Here is a 7,500-nt window from a genome sequence, read left to right on the forward strand (position 1 = left end):
GTTGAACTATATGTTCACAACATAGTCGGTACCGCATGCATAGAGTCTCATGGCATAATGAATGTGTGGCATATGATATGATTGGATGTATTCCAGTATCATCTGTGTGATGTGTGTTGTGTTGTTAATGATTGAATATGATGGAGAATTGTACTGTTGAGTATGATGTTTGAATGGATATTACTGTTGCTGAATGCGTAGTCTAATTTGGGTGAATTAATGTGTTAATTACTTGGCATTGCATGTTGTTCTATAATGCTTATTATATTGATTGAGGAACTCACCCTTACGCCTATTTTTCAGGTAACGAGAAATGAGTTGAGTAGAAGCTAATTATTGGAGTCTAGTGTAGTCTCCGTAGTGGGTCGTGCTCTGATAGATGTAACATCGGGATGGGTTGTCCTAACTTGTTTTGAATGTTTTATTATTGGTTGAGAACCATTTTCCATGTAATGTTTTACATGATTGATGAAATTATATCCGCTGTGTTTTATGCAATTGATTAAGTTTTAAATTAATAAAAGAGCATGACCTCTATATTGTTGAACGGTGTGAATATTTTGTGTGACACCCTTAAAGGGCATAATTACTCTGATGTTGTATTTTGATATTTAATTAAATTATTGGGGTATTTAGAAGAGGGTGTTACATTAGTGGTATCAGAGCATAGTCGGTCGTGTCGAGTCGTAATTATTCTGGTTCCCTGTACGGGATAGGTGTTGTTTAACCCTATCAGTATTCATTGTTTAGCTTGTTGGGTTTTCAGAATAGAGATGGCTGGAAGAGGTAGAGATGATGCTGCGATTGCTGAGGCTCTGGGTATGCTAGCTGGAGTACTTGGAGGAAATCCGAATGTTATGGGAATGGGAGCTGCTCGTCAGTTGAGTGAGTTCCAGAAGAACAATCCTCCAATGTTCAAGGGAGCATACGATCCAGATGGTGCTCAGAAATGGTTGAAGGAGATAGAGAGGATCTTTAGAGTAACTGAGTGTGCTGAGAATCAGAAGGTCAAGTTCGGTACACATATGCTGTCAGAAGAAGCTGATGATTGGTGGGTTGCTACCCGCACTGAGTTGGAAACTGCTGGAAATGCTGAGATTTCTTGGGCGGTGTTCAGGGAGAGATTCCTGAGGAAGTATTTTCCCGAGGATGTCAGAGGAAAGAAGGAGATAGAGTTTTTGGAATTGAAACAGGGTAACAGGTCTGTAACTGAGTATGCTGCTAAGTTCACAGAGCTGTCAAAGTATTATACTCCCTATAGTGAGGCTGCTGGAGAATTTTCAAAGTGTGTGAAGTTTGAGAACGGGTTGCGTCCCGAGATCAAGCAGGCTATTGGGTATCAAAGGATTAGAGTGTTTTCTGATTTGGTTGACTGTTGCAGGATTTTCGAACAGGATTCCAAGGCCAGAGCTGAGAGCTATCAGCAGAGGGTTGATAGGAAAGGCAAGAATCAGATTGAACGTGGAAAACCGTATGCAGCTGGCAAAGGTTTTCAGAGGCAGAGTGGGATGAAGAGGCCTAGTGGGGGAGATTCTAGTGCTCCTGCTAAGTGTTACAGATGTGGTCAAGCTGGACATCGTATCCATGAGTGTACCAGTAATGAGAAGAAGTGTTTCAAATGTGGAAAAGGTGGTCATTTGGCTGCAGATTGTCGGTTGAAGACTGTGACTTGTTTCAACTGTGGAGAGTTGGGTCATATCAGCCCACAGTGTCCTAAGCCGAAGAAAGAGAATCAGTCAGGAGGCAAGGTTTTTGTTTTATCAGGTTCTGAGACTTTTGCAGATGATCGGTTGATCCGAGGTACGTGTTATATTAATGGCTTTCCTCTTGTAGCTATTATTGACACCGGTGCAACTCATTCTTTTATATCTTTGGATTGTGCTGTGAAACTTAAGTTAGAGATATCTGAGATGCGTGGAAGTATGGTGATTGACACTCCTGCAAAGGGTTCAGTGACTACTACTTCGGTTTGTTTGAGTTGTCCTTTGAATATTTTTGGTAGAGATTTTGGGATAGACCTTGTGTGTCTTCCATTGTACAGATTGATGTTATCTTGGGAATGAACTGGTTGGTGTTTAACCGAGTTTCTATTAACTGTTTTGATAAGACTGTGATTTTTCCTGAGATTGAGGAAGGAAAGAGTTTATTTCTATCTGCAAGACAGGTGAATGAGGAAGTGGCAGATGGGGCAGAGTTGTTTATGCTGTTAGCGACTTTGGAGGCTAAAGATAAACTGGTGATTGGCAATCTCGCTGTAGTGTGTGATTTTCCTGATGTGTTTCCGGAAGAAGTGAATGAATTGCCGCCAGAGCGTGAAGTTGAGTTCTCGATTGATTTGGTACCTGGTACTAGACCGATATCGATGGCTCCGTATCGTATGTCTGCTGTGGAGTTAACTGAATTGAAGAGTCAGCTGGAAGATCTGTTGGATAAGAAATTTATTCGTCCGAGTGTGTCACCGTGGGGTGCACCAGTGTTGTTGGTTAAGAAGAAAGAAGGTACTATGAGGTTGTGTGTGGACTACAGGCAACTGAATAAAGTGACTATCAAGAATCGGTATCCTTTGCCGAGGATTGATGATTTGATGGATCAATTGGTTGGTGCGAGTGTGTTCAGCAAGATAGATTTGAGATCGGGATATCATCAGATACGTGTGAAAACTGAGGATATTCAGAAGACTGCTTTCAGAACGAGGTATGGACATTATGAGTATTCTGTAATGCCTTTTGGTGTGACTAATGCGCCTGGAGTATTTATGGAGTATATGAATAGGATTTTCCATCCGTATCTAGATAAGTTTGTTGTGGTGTTTATTGATGACATTTTGGTATATTCGAAATCTGAAGAAGAGCATGCTGAGCATTTGAGAGTGGTTTTAGAAGTTCTCCGAGAAAAGAAGTTATTTGCTAAACTGTCAAAATGTGAATTTTGGTTAGAAGAGGTTAGTTTTCTTGGTCATGTGATTTCAAGAGGTGGTGTTGCTGTTGATCCTTCTAAGATAGAAGCGGTATCTAAGTGGGAAGCTCCTAAGTCTGTAGCTGAGATTCGAAGTTTTCTTGGATTGGCTGGTTATTATAGGAAGTTCATCGAGGGATTTTCTAAGTTGGCGTTACCGTTGACAATGTTGACTAGAAAGGGGCAAGCGTTTGTTTGGGACTCAAAATGTGAAGAAGGTTTCCAAGAGTTAAAGAGAAGGTTAACTACTGCTCCTATTCTGATATTACCGAGCTCGTCGGAACCATTTGAAGTTTACTGTGATGCTTCATTGTTGGGCTTGGGTGGTGTGTTGATGCAGAATAAGCAGGTTATAGCTTATGCTTCGAGACAGCTGAGGGTTCATGAGAGGAACTATCCGACGCATGATTTAGAGTTGGCAGCTGTGGTATTTGTTCTGAAGTTGTGGAGGCATTATTTGTATGGATCGAGATTTGAGGTTTTCAGTGACCATAAGAGTTTAAAGTATTTGTTTGATCAGAAAGAGCTGAATATGAGACAGAGGAGATGGTTAGAATTTCTGAAGGATTATGATTTTGTTTGAATTACCATCCGGGTAAAGCAAACGTAGTAGCTGATGCATTGAGTCGGAAATCATTGCATATGTCTATGTTAATGGTTAAGGAATTGGATTTAATTGAGCAGTTTAGAGACTTGAGTTTGGTGTGTGAGAGTACTCACAATAGTGTTAAATTGGGAATGTTGAAGTTAACGAGTAGTATTCTGGATGAGATTAGAGAGGGTCAGAAATCCGATATGCTTCTGGTGGATAAGTTGACTTTAGTGAATCAAGGTCAAGGTGGTGAATTCAGAGTCGATGAGAATGGTGTTTTGAATTTGGTAATCGGTGTGTATTCCAGATGTTACAGGACTTAAGAAGAGTATTCTTGAAGAAGGACATCGTAGTGGTTTGAGTATTCATCCTGGGGCTACGAAGATGTATCATGATTTAAAAAGGTTATTTTGGTGGCCGGGAATGAAAAGAGAAATTGCAAGTTTTGTGTATTCCTGTTTGACTTGTCAGAAGTCAAAGATTGAGCACCAGAAGCCGTCTGGGCTAATGCAACCGTTGGCTATTCCAGAGTGGAAGTGGGATAGTATCAGTATGGATTTTGTTTCTGGTTTGCCGAGGACAAGTAAGAATTTTGAGGCTATTTGGGTGATTGTTGATAGATTGACGAAGTCGGCTCATTTCATTCCGATCAGAATGGATTATCCGTTAGAGAGATTAGCTGAGTTGTATATTGAGAAGATTGTAAGTTTGCATGGTATTCCGTCGAGTATTGTTTCGGACAGAGATCCTAGATTTACATCGAAGTTTTGGGAAGGTTTGCAGAAGGCTTTGGGAACTAAGCTGAGATTGAGTTCTGCATATCATCCGCAGACTGATGGTCAGACGGAGAGGACGATTCAGTCATTAGAGGATCTTTTGAGAGCGTGTGTTTTGGAAAAGGGAGGTGCTTGGGATGGTTATTTGCCTTTGATTGAGTTTACCTACAACAATAGTTTTCATTCGAGCATTGGTATGGCACCGTTTGAAGCTTTGTATGGTAGGAGATGTCGGACACCATTATGTTGGTATGAGTCCGGTGAGAGTGCTGTAGTTGGACCGGAGATTGTTCAACAAACTACGGAAAAGATTCAGATGATTCAGGAGAAGATGAGAATTGCTCAGAGTCGTCAGAAAAGTTATCATGATAAGAGGAGGAAGTCACTTGAGTTCCAAGAGGGAGATCACGTTTTTCTTCGTGTTACTCCGATAACTGGAGTTGGTCGAGCTTTGAAGTCGAAGAAGTTGACACCTCGATTTATTGGTCCTTATCAGATTTTGGAGAGGATAGGGGAGGTAGCCTATCGTGTCGCTTTACCGCCGTCGCTTGCGAATTTGCATGAGGTTTTTCATGTGTCTCAGTTGAGGAGGTACATCCATGATCCGTTGCATGTTGTCCAAATAGATGATGTACAGGTGAGAGATAACCTGACTGTGGAAACATCACCTATGAGGATCGAGGATCGAGAGTTGAAGCAGTTGCGGGGTAAAGAGATTGCCTTAGTGAAGGTAGCTTGGGGAGGACCAGCAGGTGGCAATGTGACTTGGGAACTGGAAAGTAAGATGAAGGAGTCTTATCCGGAGTTGTTCGCTTGAGGTATGTTTCGAGGACGAAAACTCTTTTAGTGGGGGAGAGTTGTAACACCCCAATAAAATAAAATAACTATTTAAATTGAGTTAATAGTATAATATTAATTTAATTGAATAATTGGGTTATTTTATTATTGGAATAAAATAAATTGGAATATTATTATTGGATTATAATTATTATTATTTTGGAATAATAATTATTGGATTTTAACATTATTATTGGAAAATATATAAGTGGAATAAGGAAATAGGGTTCATTTGGGAAAAAATAAGTTTTTCACGTGAAACTCAGAGAAGCTGCAGAGAAGAGAAAAGGGCAAAGAGACAGAGCAAGGGCTGAAGGTTGGAGAAGAGCTTGAAGCTTAGAGATTTTGCCGGATTAATCAGGTAAGGGGGGTTTATCGTCGATTAATGGTATTATGGGATAATACGTAGTGGGTAGTGATAAGCCGTTAAATTAACCCTAATTGGGACGGTATATGCTGATTTTGATGTTGGATAAACGGTGTTAAAATCTGGAAATTGAATCGGTAGTGGTGTAAGTCGTAAATGTTAGACTAGAACACGAATTTCAGTTAAAAACTTGAATCGGCGCTACCAATTTACCGGGCAAATTGTTCTGTTTAGAGATGGTCGTAGTTGAGGAAACGGCCGGAAAACCTGTGAAACGTAAGCTAACGGAACCCTGGAAAACTCAGAAAAATCTGAGTCTGCGCGCGAGCGGTCGACCATAGGGTCGGCGTGCGCTGACCCGTGAGGCATGCGCTGACTGCATGCGTCGACGCATGGTAGTTTTGCGCCGACCAGTGAGCTAAGCGTCGACTGTATGCGTCGACGCATAGGGCTTTTGCGCCGACTCCCTCTAGTTAAGCAGAGTCTTTGCGCCGACCTGTGAGCTTCGAGCTGTGGAAAAATTGATATAGTATGTTGCAGAGTGGGAAAAATGAATATTCTAATGTTGTGTGCCTATTTGAGGGTTGGCCTATGTCGGCCTATGATGTAATAGGGATTAATTCCCGCTGTTTTGAGCAGTATAGATATTAGTGGAGTGTGCGAATATTGTGGTTGTTGTCTGGCATGATATAATATACTTTTGTGATAAATTGTGTCGATGATGTGGAATGGTATACATGATGTTGTGAATGTATGCATTTGTGAATAGACTATTCTATGGCTTAGAGTGTGAGCATGTGTCTATTCTTGATTATCGTTGATGTTGCATTGCTAGGTGTTTAGCATGTGTATTGTGGCCTTCGGGTGGTAGCTAATTCCCATGGTGAGGAATTAGTGAGTAAATCATGTTGGTTGTTGTTGTTGTTGTTTGCATGCTAGGTGATTAGCGTGCATATCATGGCCCATTTGGGGTGGTAGCTAATTCCCATGGTGAGGAATTAGTGAGTGAGTCACTATGTCTCAAATGAGTGGGACTAGTGAGCTTGGTAGCCGTGCCTGGATTTGGACGGTGAGGTTGAACTATATGTTCACAACATAGTCGGTACCGCATGCATAGAGTCTCATGGCATAATGAATGTGTGGCATATGATATGATTGGATGTATTCCAGTATCATCTGTGTGATGTGTGTTGTGTTGTTAATGATTGAATATGATGGAGAATTGTACTGTTGAGTATGATGTTTGAATGGATATTACTGTTGCTGAATGCGTAGTCTAATTTGGGTGAATTAATGTGTTAATTACTTGGCATTGCATGTTGTTCTATAATGCTTATTATATTGATTGAGGAACTCACCCTTACGCCTATTTTTCAGGTAACGAGAAATGAGTTGAGTAGAAGCTAATTATTGGAGTCTAGTGTAGTCTCCGTAGTGGGTCGTGCTCTGATAGATGTAACATCGGGATGGGTTGTCCTAACTTGTTTTGAATGTTTTATTATTGGTTGAGAACCATTTTCCATGTAATGTTTTACATGATTGATGAAATTATATCCGCTGTGTTTTATGCAATTGATTAAGTTTTAAATTAATAAAAGAGCATGACCTCTATATTGTTGAACGGTGTGAATATTTTGTGTGACACCCTTAAAGGGCATAATTACTCTGATGTTGTATTTTGATATTTAATTAAATTATTGGGGTATTTAGAAGAGGGTGTTACACTCCGAGACTTTGGAGTCCCAACCTTTGTAGGAATAGACGTCCATGCAAAAATTGGAGTACAAATTCGTTGTGTAGGCCAAGTTATTGTCGCTCCCGCCTCTCGTCCCGTGGTCCGTGGCCTATATAGCCTATGGAGCACTAAGTCCGGTCGAAAAATCGAGGATTGTTGGAAATGCTCCGAGACTTTGGAGTCCCTTAACATTTGTTGGAATAGAAGTCCATGCAAAAATTAGGGTACAAATTCATTG

Source organism: Lathyrus oleraceus, unplaced genomic scaffold (genome assembly GCF_024323335.1).
Source record: "Lathyrus oleraceus cultivar Zhongwan6 unplaced genomic scaffold, CAAS_Psat_ZW6_1.0 chrUn0109, whole genome shotgun sequence".
In the NCBI taxonomy this organism is placed as follows: Eukaryota; Viridiplantae; Streptophyta; class Magnoliopsida; order Fabales; family Fabaceae; genus Lathyrus; species Lathyrus oleraceus.